We start from the raw sequence: 12,692 nt of genomic DNA on the forward strand, positions 1-12,692 counted from the left end.
TATTCAAGAAACTTGCTGTGGCCCTAATTCTGCAAAAATAGTTCCTTTCTGTCTTGTGCGATTGATGTTGTGGGCGCCCTTCATCGTTGTTCTTTGCGTCTCCAGCACAAACTCCCTTGTGGATTCACCTTTGCTGCTCTCTTGAGAGTTTCATTCTGTGTAGCAATGGCTTCAGACAGAAGGCTTTGTTCAATCATTTATTTGTTCAGTAATATTTATTCAGTACCAATGTGCACTAGACATTGCTCTAAGCCTGTGCTTTTCAATGTGGAAGTCACTCCCCACATGTGCCTTTGGAGCCCTTGAAATATGACTAGTCTGAATTGAGATGTGCTCTAAGTGCAAAATTAGAACATAAAATATTGTATTAATATTTTTGATGTTGGTTGTAATTTAACATGTGATCAATATAAACTTTGGTGAGAAACAATAAAAGCAGGCAAGTATTGTTTTGCCTTGTGACGTCTACAAAGTGTGGCTATTGAGGCTCTGAGGGTCTGCTGGAGCTAGTCTGTCATCGGCATAAGGTGACAACCACCGAGTTCCCTCCTAGCCAGAAACCACTTTATCTAGAGGCAGGGATGCTAAGAGAAAAGATACTGACCTGGGTATACCCACTGTGGTGGCCCCCAAAATATGCGTCTGCATCTAAATCCCTAGAACGTGAATGTGACCCTATTTGGAAGACGGATCTTTGCAGATGGTTGAGCTGAGGATCTGGAGATGAGCTCATCCTGCATTACCTGAGTGGGCTCTAAATCCAGTGACAAGTGTCCCTGTAAGAGACAGAAGAAGACAGAAGCATAGAGGACAAGATCATGCTCCATGGGAGGACCACATGGAGTCCCCAGAAGCTGGAAGAGGCAAGGAAGGACTCCCCCCTAGAGCCGTCAGAGGGAGTGTGGCTCTGCTCACCCCTTGATTTTGGACTTCCGCCCTCCAGCGCTGAGAGGGAATAAATGTGTGTTGTTTATTGCCACCACGTTTGTGGTAATTTGTTATGGCCGCCACAGGAAACTAATACATCCGCTCTTCTTTTTTTTTTTCCCCTGGAAAAGGATAGTCTCTTTGCACTTTACCTTGGAGTTTCCAAGGACATGGGTTCAGTTATTTTTTACTTTTATTCACATTATTTCACCCGTGTTCTCATCCTTAGGCTGTGACAAACTCCATCCAATCTCTTCTTAAACCCTGCTCCAAGATCGAGATAACTCCTTCTCACATTGCTCCACATGTTATTACTGTTTATTTCATTCATTCAACAAATATTTTAAGACTAATATCTATATGGCAATAAATTACAATATTTTTCTTGGGATACACTGTGAACAAAACAGACAAAGATCTTTACCCTCTTAGATCTTAATTTCCAGTAGGGGCAAAGAGACAATAAATAATCGCAATAAGTAATGTAGCATATTATAGATTAATAAGTGTTGTGCAGCACAGAAAAAGTAGAGCAGGGTACGTCGACTCAGGGCCTCTAGGTGTGGGAGACTGGTCGCGGTATTAAATAAGGCAGTCGGGGTGGGCTTCACTGAGAAGATGACGTTGAGCAAAGATTTGAAGGAGGTGAGGAGTTAGCCAAGCAGATATCTGTGGGAAGAGCTTTGCAGGCAGAGAGAAGAATTAGAGCAAAGACCTCAAGGTGCAAGCATACCTGATGTGGGAGACAGAGGCCAGTGTGATGGGGGCAGACAGAGCAAGTACCCAAGTGGGAGGAGAAGAGCTCATGCTGGGGTGGCAGGCAGGACCCATGAGGCCGTTGTAAGGAGTTTGCATTTCTTTGGGGTGAAACAGGGAGTCCTTAGGAGGTTTGTATCAGGGGAAAAATATTCTAACTTAAGTTAAAAAAATTATTTTGGCTATGGTATTGAGAATGGGCCATGGAGGTGGCAGGGACGGGGACAAGGGGAGAAGCAGACAGACCTGTTAGGACGATGTTGCAACTGAGAAACGATGTTGGGTCAGACCTCGGTGGCCATGGAGGCGGTGAGAAGCAGTGGGATTATGGAGAGAATTTGAAGGTATAGTCAGCAGGAATTTTGATAGATTAGATGCAGGGTGTCAAAGAGTGAGAAGAATCAAAATTGATTCCACAAATTTGGCCTGAACATCTGGAAGGATGGAGCTGCTTTCAGTAGGGTAGCAAAGGCTGTAGGGAGAGCACGTTTGGGGGAGAGGGGTTGTTCTTATTCATTTCCAAGTGGAATTTCTCATTATAATATAATTATCCTGAGCTAGTGGCTCCATCAGCAAGGAAAGTAGGAGTGATGCAGGCAAAGTTCAGTCTCCATTGGACTCGGGGGTGGTCTTGGGTCACCCCATTATGGTAATGGCCAAGATCCAAGCTTTCCGTAGTTTACTTTTTTTTTTTTCCAAATTGATCATCCAGTACTGTGTGCTTTTTCTAGGGTAATTAATTTTTTTTTTTTTTTAAAGATTGGCACCTGGGCTAACAACTGTTGCCAATCTTTTTTTTCCTGCTTTATCTCCCCAAACCCCCCAGTACGTAGTTGTATATCTTAGTTGCAGGTCCTTCTAGTTGTGGGATGTGGGACGCCGCCTCAACGTGGCCTGACGAGCATTGCCATGTCCACGCCCAGGATCTGAACCCTGGGCCGCCATAGTGGAGCACCCGAACTTAACCACTGGGTCACGGAGCCGGCCCCTGTAGTTTACTTCTTATTAGTCCGACTCTCTATGAGATCCTGAGGATTCATATGGTCTCCTGAAATTACTCGTTTCATACTTAGAATTTCTTCTGACTAAGCTTCATTCCTTTCCTCCTCCAACATGATAGATTTCCTTTTTAATTAATAATAGCTGCCTTTCACATTTTTCTGAATAGCATCCCAATTTTCTTTCAAGGATCCTTTCTCCTATTACTTCCCACATTATTGGCTATTGCCTTAGTAAAAGTTAGAACCTGCTTCTTCAGCCTCCTATTCATTCTCTGAGCCTATAAAATCCTCTCGGGAAATTCTCCTTCCTTAAGACAGTCAAAGTTGGTTTTCATAATTACAATGAAGAATCTGGACAGATAGGTATATCTTTATTTAAATAAGAGAAAGGGTAAAATTTACTCTTTAACATTAGAATTCCTTATTATAAAGGTTGTTGTATGCTGACTTCAGAAAGGTAATTTATATGTTTTATGCAGTTTTGTGTGCAACAAACCTCATGAGCTTTAATCCTATGACATCATCAATAAATATTATCAAAGAGTTCAGTGCGAGGGCCTCTGGTGAGCTCCCTAAGCAGAGTTCTTTTGCTCAGAGTATTTATGCTCAGTTGGGTTCATGAGCTTAGTTGTCTCTACAAAGATAGGTCTGAAGGGGATTTTGCATGGAATCATAATTCAATCACCGTTGGCATATATTCACTCGTTTCATAACCTTCAGCCTTGTTTCTGAACTGACGATTTCTTCTTCTTTGTGTCTTAACTTAGATTTATTTTTAGTGCTTTCTTCAATCCTCTATCAAATTGCTCATTACAATGAATACCACGATACAATAAACCCTAAGGAGAAAATGTTTCTATTTCCTTTTTTTCTTTCAGATCCTGAGCTTGTTTAAAAAAATTTTTTTTAATTAAAAAATACTTTTAGGCCATTTAACAGAGATTATAGAAGTAATAATAAGTGAAAAACTGCTATATTAGATATTTTAAGAAGAATTTAAACACCATTTGCATTGTCAAAATACAATACTTTTGAAAACTTTGATGACGTAATTTTGTTGAAGAGAGAATTGCCATCTTCTTTCCTCCACAGTTATAAAACATTTTTATTTTTAGATTTATAAACACAAATTACAATGATTATTTCAATGAATTCATTGACATTATTTATTTCCTTCTAGTTATCTTTGTATAAAGACCTACTCTAGCATTTTTTCATTTATGAATCATATCAAGTAAATTTTGGTGTACAAATATCATAAAAGATGGGAGAATACTCACCCCTTTAATAAATAGTACGGTCTAGGTTCTTGTTGTGAGTTATTGCAAGGCAAAGTCTTTCCCCTTTAGTCACTGACTGGCTAAGAATACCATGTTCAATGATGGCCGTGCACTGTTCAAGCGCTTCCGATATGTTAACTCATTTAGTCCTCATAGCAACCTTACGGAGCAGGCACTAACAGTATCTGATTTTATAAAAGAAGAAACTGAGGTGCGTAGAGAGTCAGTAACTTGTCCAAGTAACTTGTTGGACAGCTAGTGAGGGCAGAGCCCGATTCACATGGGGCCGTCTTGTCTCAACCACTATGCTACACTCTCTGTAAGAATAAACAGTCTGAACATATGCCCACAAATCTTGTAACGCTCTAAAACAACAGTATTCAAAATGGAAGGCAGGCCTTAAAAGAGGGTTGTGTAGTCCAGAACTTCCCAACCCACACGTTACAAAACGGTTAACAGGTCTGTCTGCACATTGGATTCTGTCAGTCCGTAGGCAGGCTCCTTGGCCCGAGGGCAGGCACCTCTGTTTGCCCCAATGTGCTGTAAGTATTATTTTCTGTAATGTGATGTGAAAATGGTTGAGAAGTGCTGCTTTGCTCCACCAATAACACCCTCAGTGTACCAGCAGGGTCCCCTGGACCCAGTATTAGTTCTTGAGTTTCTTCTTGGTTACTGTATTCGTAAAGATTGATATTTCATGAACTTTATCCTTTCTTAGAGATTCCCCACAGGACAAAGAGGAGACCTAACAAAAAGAGGGAGGCTGGATGTGTAGGAGAGAGAAGGGTAAAGATCAGATTCACTCACAGAATAAGAAGGGAGGGACAAAGGGGATTCAGATGGAGGCATTACTGTGGATTAGTGCGTTATTTGACTTAATTCATTCAACAAATATTTATTGATCACCTGCTATTCACTAGACCCTTATCAGGCTCAGAATAAAGTAGTGAATATTATGAACATGGGTCCCAATCCTCATGTAGCTTAGAGTGAGCAGGGAATGTGGACATGAAACCAACAATTACTAGTGTGATACATACTGTGGGGGGAGAAACGTGTTTCTGGGTCTCCTTCCCTCCTTTTCCTCTCCTTTTCTTTAAGCATCTGTGAACCCCAGGGCTTTCTCTGGTGTCCTCTCACCTTTTCGTTCAAAGCCTCTCTGGGGGATCTCATCGAAATGCAAAGTTTCCCTCAGCCAGTATACGTGATTGTTTTCCAAATATGCAGCCCTTGCTCTCTGTCTCCCCTGAGATTTAGACTGATATATTCAGCTGTTTGTTCTAAGTTTACTCACCGAGGTCTAGTCGGTATTTCAAATCCCACTCATGATCTTTTCCTCTAAAGCTGTTTCTCTTATTGTACTCCTGATGCTAATGAATGGCGATGTAATCCACCCATTTCCCAAGTGAAAACTTCCTAGAAGTTTCTAAAGACATCTCCATCTTCTTCAGCTCCCATCTCTGATCACCATGTAGTTCTGTCACTTGATTACTTCCTCTCTCTCATTGTCCAGTTTCAGGCCATCATAGCTTTTTGCCTATGTTACTGCCATTACCCCCTGTGCTGAATTATACAAGCAAGTGTAGGGCTCCTGATTTACTTAGGTTTTTAGTTTAATGTTTCTGATCAAAGACTATCAACTTTACTATCCCTCCTTTTTGAAATTTATTAGTTTTCGTTGTGGAATAATATATAGTTAATTTTTGGTAATGTGCTACTATCATTGAAAAAAAGAGCATGCTTTGGTTTTAGGGCATGAAGTTGGATACCTGTCAAGTAATAATTGTGTTACCTTAATAATGATTTTATTTAGGTCATTCCTATCTTTACTTATTTTTTTTGTCCACTTGATCTTCTATGGATGGAGAGAGGTAAAATAAAATTTGGATTGTCAATAGTTAGCTTATTCTCCTGGTATTGATTGTATTTGCTTAGGAGTGTCAACGCTTACTCAAAGTTCCCTGTGTTGCTTCTGTGATTTCCTTCTGTCTTTTTCTTCTCTCCAGCCAAAAGGATCAGCCTCGGCAAGACTCTTCCTCATGCAGCATCCACTAAGGGACCCTGCTTCGCTAACAGATCATTCCTGGGAGATGATTCCTCCTTCTTCCTCGTTTCTTCTGGGTCCAGGGTAAGTCCTTCTGACAATCCACACACACTTGCCATTGTAGCAAATAAGGTCTTGTTAGTGTTTCCCCTGGGGCACTTCCCCTGTTTTGTTGAATATCACTCTGTGGCCTTGTCTGCAGTGCAGCTGCAGACATGTCTTTCCATTGGTGTATCCCTCACTGTGACAGTCACTGCATCTGAGATCCTTTGTCATACACCATGGTTTTGTTGAAACCATATCCAGTTTTGTTGAAATGGTGTTTGTGTTTGTGTTGCTTATTCTGTTTGTGGCTCAGCAGTAATTTTTGGAAGGAGAAAGGAGTAGCATCTTTTCTATTTCACTATTTAAAATGCCGAAATACCATTGCTATCGAACTGGCTTCTCTATTTGCAGACTGTTCTTCTCCCGTTCAACCTCAGCATTGCTTTCAGAGTATGCTTTCTCCAAGGAAGATCTCACCTGGCCACGCGCTTGCTTACAGCCTTTCCATGACTCCCCATCACCTGCAAGTTACAGTTCAAACTCCCTGGCACAGCACAGGATGTCCTTTATGATCTGACTCTTGTCAGAATCTTCAGGCTAATATCCTCCTCCCCTCCTTCATAAAACACGCATGCCGTACTGAAGTCTTTGCAGTTTTCCAATTGTCTTGTGCTCTTTGTCCTTTCATGCCCTTGTTTATTTTGTTTGCTTGGCCGGGAATGGATGCTTGTATTCAAACCCAGCTGAAGCACTGCATCCCCTCATCACGTCCTCATTCTGAGGTCTCATTCGCAGGCCTTGACTGTGTGCTCTGACTGCATCCATGTCCAAATGCCATATTGCTCCTTAATTTATTGTATTTTTATTATGTACCAGGTCCTGTTAAAGTCTTGGGTGAACAGTAGTGAACAAAACAGACAAAAGTCCTTCCTCAAGGAGTTATATGACTGTAATATATTGTAAATGCTGGCTTGTCATTTTCTTCACGGGTATGTGACTCCTTGAGCACAGGAATTGCATTTTTAATCTTTTTCTCCAAAGTACATGGGACATAGTGGATCCTCAACAAATGTTTACCCAATGAGCAAATAATTGGGAGGGAGTCCAAGCAGTTTACAATAATCCAGGTGAGAGGATATTGGTTCCTGATTGAAAGAAAGGAAAAAGTGGGCAAATTTTTGACATTTCTGAGGTGTAGGTTTTAAGTTTTGGTGATGGAAATGTTTTAGCATCGTGGAGATTTCTAGATTGGACCACTAATTGAGGGATCATGGAAGGGTGAGCAAGTCGGGGGCTGAGTTTAATTTTGAACTCTGCAGGACCTTCTGAACTTGCAGCTGAAGCATCATGAGCACATGCTGCATTCCCAAAGGGGCGCTAGACCACTGCTGAAAGTGTGAAGATGTGCACAGATCCAGAGAGTGAAAACAGAGTTTTGTGAGAAATTTTTGGGAAAAGCTGTGATGTCTCCCCTCCTCCCTCCTCTCTCTACCCAAAGTGGTGGTTGGGGATGGGAGCTACTTCTAAACTGAATGTACAGTGAGAGGGGCTCCATGGGACCACAGGGAGAGCTTTCTGTACGTGCCCTGAAGATGGGCACAGAGGGACTTGGTGGTTGGCATGAACCTGAGAAAGCGGGAGCAGCTCACAGCAGCCAGAGGGCCAAGTGCATCTGGGAAGCTGCATTCCCCCTGATGGGGGGGTCAAAGGTGTTCCAGGGACCATTACATGTGGCACCTCTGGTAGGAGAGGCAGCCTTGGGTGTTTGAGGAAGAAATTCTGGCCAAGAGAGGAGCCCCTCAGTCCAATGGGACCCCAGCAGTAAGGGGCTGTGAGGACTGAAGCTGAGGAAGGGCAGGGGCAGCCATGAGAAGGATAGGCATTGCCCATTGTTATGGGAGTTGCAATGCAAGATTCAGTGGAGGGATCTTTGAGGAACCCACCAAAGTACATGTGAGAGGAAGAGCCAGCTGTAAGCATCTGCCAGGCCAAGAGCGTGAGAGGACGACTTCACAGTGACAGGTGCCGTCATGTTCCCTAGCCCTCCTACCTTTCTTTCTGCCAGGGAAAGACAAGAAAACCAGACCCCATTCTCCAGAGCAAATGGCCAATGCACAGCAGTCCACAGGCAGGGGAAGAGGAAGAGTTTTAAAGTGAGAGCCAGTTTGCAGCTGTGAATTCAGTATTGGTCTGAGAATCTTAATTTCCGAATCTCTGTCATGTGATCTGAAAAGTCTTGAGGACTTAAAGCTGCCATCAGAGGTAGGGTAAGGACTGTCACTACACACAGAGAAGGTTAAAGGGACTGGGGGATGCCAACACAGAGCTGTCATGTGATTACACCCCAGGAGTGCTGCTTGTTCAACACACCAACTACATAAACATTTAGGACCATTAACTTACAGTGGGCAGTTGAAATAACAGCATGAGATTGCCAGCCATGGATTGCTGTGACAAGAGGATTTGGTTCTGAACCAGTGTTAATAGGATGGGCAGGGGAGAAGAATGTAGAGAGAGAGAAGCTGTTGCCAAAGAGGTAGGGGAAGGAAAAAAGAGAGTGACATCGTGGAAACAGGGAACCTGGGAGATCCGGGTATGAGGGATTTTGAGCTTATTTCATTATTAATAATTGAAGTTTATTCAATTACTAATGCAAATTAGGTACAAAGTGGATATTTGTTTATGAAGAGAAAATAAATACCAAAAACATCACAAAACCTCCAAAAAAAGAATGACTTTTTTATTAGTTAACTGCTTAATACCTCTATGTAGTATTTCCTTGTGCTTTTTAACTGCATTATTATTTGATTGCCTCTTCTTTCTAGAAAGACAGGAATATAATTTAGTCTTTCCCCTAGGATGATTGGTAAAAGTTCAATTTTTATTATCAATAATGTATTATTAAGAATTTTATTGTTAGGAATTTTTATTATGAATTTCTTTTAGCTTTATCATTCAATATTGATAATGGCAAATAAATTTTTAGAGTTATTGTCAAATTTGGAAAGAGTCCTATAAAATTTCTTTCATATATGAACACAAAGATTTCAAAGCATTTAAAGTATTCCCATGTAGTTACTCTGGCTACTTTAAGACATGGCCACAAGTTTTTTGACTCATCTCCCATTGAGAAGTGGGCTTATATGTCCCTCCTCTTGAACTGGGGCGGAGGGTGGGGCGAGCACAGTGTTTGTTTCAGTCAATAGATCACGGTGTAAATGAAGTTATGTCCCTTCTGGGGCTGGATCAGAAAGGTCATGCATTTCCCTGCTTGGTTATTGGAATAGTTGTAGCTGGAGTCCTGGGCCTCAGGTTTAGGAGTCTGACCACACAGGGGCTGCCATGCTCTGGGGAAGCTCAAGGCACATGGTGGAGCCATATGTAGGCTCTTTGATTGACAACCCTTGATGAGCCCTGTCCTCACAGCATCCCACCAGGTGCTACACATATGGGCAAAGGAGCCTCCAGACAATTCTAGCCCCTAGTCATTTGCGTCTTTCCAGCTGAGGCCCCAGGCATGTGATGCAGAGATAAGCCATCCTTGTGCGAGTCCGAATTCCTAACCCACATGAAAAAACTGTGCTTCACACTAGCAAGTTCTAAGATGGTTTGTTACATGGCAATAAATAACGTGAAGAAATACCAGTCCTACACTGCCTGAATTAACATTTAAGCAGTTGATTGTCAATATTTCGTCATTGTAGTGGTGCATTATTGAATGGTATGTTATTTTCATTGAAATTAATTTTCCTGTCAAATCAGCAGGAAGTTAATGAAAATGAGTACAGATGTGATTGGGCAAGGCCATGTCAGGCTGTGGGAAGAGCATGAACAAAGATGTGTCCAGCAAAGATGAGGGGCGAATTGGATGGAGTGTAGTGAACACACGGGGTGGCAGTGGATGATCAGACTAGAAAAGCGTGTTAAAACCCGGAAAAGAGGAGGGAAAAGGTGTCAAATGCTGGAATGTGCCTGAGAATGGCCTATCACACTCTGCTAAGAGGCTGAGGACAGACTAAGTCAAGGAAGGGGGGGCCTGACGATGGATCACTGAACAGCTGAAAGGCAATATAATGTTTTGTTAAGGTCAGTGTTAGAGTGGGACGGTCCTTGTTTTGAATCCTATCTCTGCCATTTACTAGTCTATGAAATCTTGCTAGCAGTTATTTAATTATATATTAAATTGATTGTCAACCAAACAGATACATTCTTCCAAACTTAAACTAAGTGTGTTTCCAAGCGAGTTCCTCCTTATCTAGATCACCAAAATGCCTTCAGTCGCTCAAATGCCACCCAATATGAGGGCCACGTGATGGAGGGGGAGTCGGGGTGGATAGAGACAGTAGTCTTAGTTAATTGAGGTTAAATGGCTCACTTTTTCAGGTAAAAAATATATGATCCCGTGAAGACACAGTTGGAGCACCTCCCAGCATGTTGATTGGCAGTAAGTGAAGGGCCTTCAAGCTTAAACTTCATTATCTCTGTGCTAAATCGACCTCTGCTAACGGAGATGTGTGTTTTTAGAATTAAATGGTGTCAAAGTTATAAGCGGGCTTAAGTAGAATGAGGATTGAAAACCAGTCATTGGTTTCAGCAGGTAAGAGTCCATTGCTAAAATATGAAAGTAGCTTCGATGAAGGTTTGATGGGGACTAAGAGCGGGAATCATATTGGCGGAGGTTCAAAAATGAAGGGTTTGGATGGATGAAGTCCTGGAAACATCCTTCTGCACCTGGGGTTACATTTTTTCCCCTGATTCAATGCCCATATATGAAACTTTCCTTAGGTGGTTCCCCAAATATCCATAAATTAGTGACCTAAAATTTTAACCAATTTTTCAATTGTTAGGAGTACGTAAGTGCTTGTTTAAATTTCGAATAAGGGAGAGTGAGCCAGCTGGGCACATCTGGTGGCAACTAAAAGGAACCACAGTTTCATCAGAAGGACAGTGCTCTGTCCCTCTCAGCAGCTTGATGCCGCCTGAATGCTCTCTGCTGCTGCAACTGCTGGGTCCTCCAGTGGAAGGGCCTGCTTTTGTCTGAATAGCCAAAGTTGACTCAGGGTCCTAGGGGGCTTCCACAAGGCTGGGCTACTCTACACTTTCAGAAAACTTGATAATGAAGGAGAAGGAAAGATAAAGGGCCTCAGATAGATAAGGAAGTAGGGGCAAAGAAAGTTTATTTTAGTATGGAAAGGTCTTGAACTGGTTTGTTTGTTTGTTTGTTTGTTTTTGGTGAGGAAGATTGGTCCTGAGCTAACATCTGTGCCAACCTTACTCTGCTTTGTATGTGAGATGCTGCCACAGCATGGCTTGGTGAGTGGCGTGTAGGTCCGCACCTAGGATCCAAACCCGTGAACCCCAGGCTGCCAAGGCGGAGCATGTGAACTCAGCCACTATGCCACTGGGCTGGCCCTTGAACTTGTTTGTGACTAAAGAGAAAGGAAAGAGGTCAACTAGCAATGGAGGAAACAGGACAGGGAGGAGACAATTAGTGAAGCAAGGGAGGTGGCAGAAGAGGATGGAATAAATGACAGATCAGAAAGTTGAAACTGAAGCTAGCTCTCATTTGCATCTCTATTGATTTTCTACCTTCTTGTTTTATCAATCGTTATGTCTTCTAGATGAATTGGCTCCTTTATCATAATGAAATGCTCCTGTTTATGCCTGGTAATATTCCTTGTTATGAAGTCTATTTTGTCTGATATTAAATGAGTAGTGTTTGTATTCTTCATCCTTTTCCATTCTTCTACTTTCAGACTGGATGCGTCTTCATATTTAAAGTGGAATTCTTGAGACAGCATACAGTTGAGTTTTGCTTTTTTTATGCAGTCTGACAATCATTGCCTTCTAATTGTAGGGTTTAGATTTTTTACATTTAATGTCATTATTGATATAATTTGGTTTAAATCACCCATCCTGCTATTTGTTTTCTACTTGTCCCATATCCATATGTTCTTTATTACTTTCTCCCTCTTTATTTTAGTGTTCCATTTATTTATTTAGTTATTTCCCTTATTTTCATATTAACTATATCTCTATATATTAACTATATCTCTCAAGCAATTGCTCTAGGGTTTATAATATGCATCTATAACTTAATCACAGTTTACCTCCAAAAATACTAAATCAATTTACATATGATGTAGGAAGCTTATAATTGTATACAGATCTTCCTTGACTTATGGTGGTGTTATGTCCCAACAAACTCATCATAAGTTGAGAATATTGTAAGTTGAAAATGCGTTTAATACACTCCACCTACTGGTGTATTACATTACATGTTACATTAGCCTACAGGTGGGTAAACTCATCTAACACAAAGCCTATTTCATAATAAAGTGTTGAATATCTCTTGCAATTTATTGAATACTATACTGAAAGTGAAAAAGAGAATGGTTGTATAGGTACAGAATGGTTGTAAGTGTATTGGTTGTTTACCCTCATGATTGTGTAGCTCACTGCCGTTGCCCAGCATCATGGGAGAGAGTATCACACTGTACATCACTAGCCAGGGAAAAGATCAAAATTAAAAGTTCAAAGTACAGTTTCTGCTGAATGCATATTGCTTTTGCACCATTGTAACATTGAAAAAATTGTTAAGTCAAACCATCCTACATCAGGGACCATCTGTATTTTATT

This window comes from Equus przewalskii, chromosome 2 (assembly GCF_037783145.1).
Source record: "Equus przewalskii isolate Varuska chromosome 2, EquPr2, whole genome shotgun sequence".
Lineage (NCBI taxonomy): Eukaryota > Metazoa > Chordata > Mammalia > Perissodactyla > Equidae > Equus > Equus przewalskii.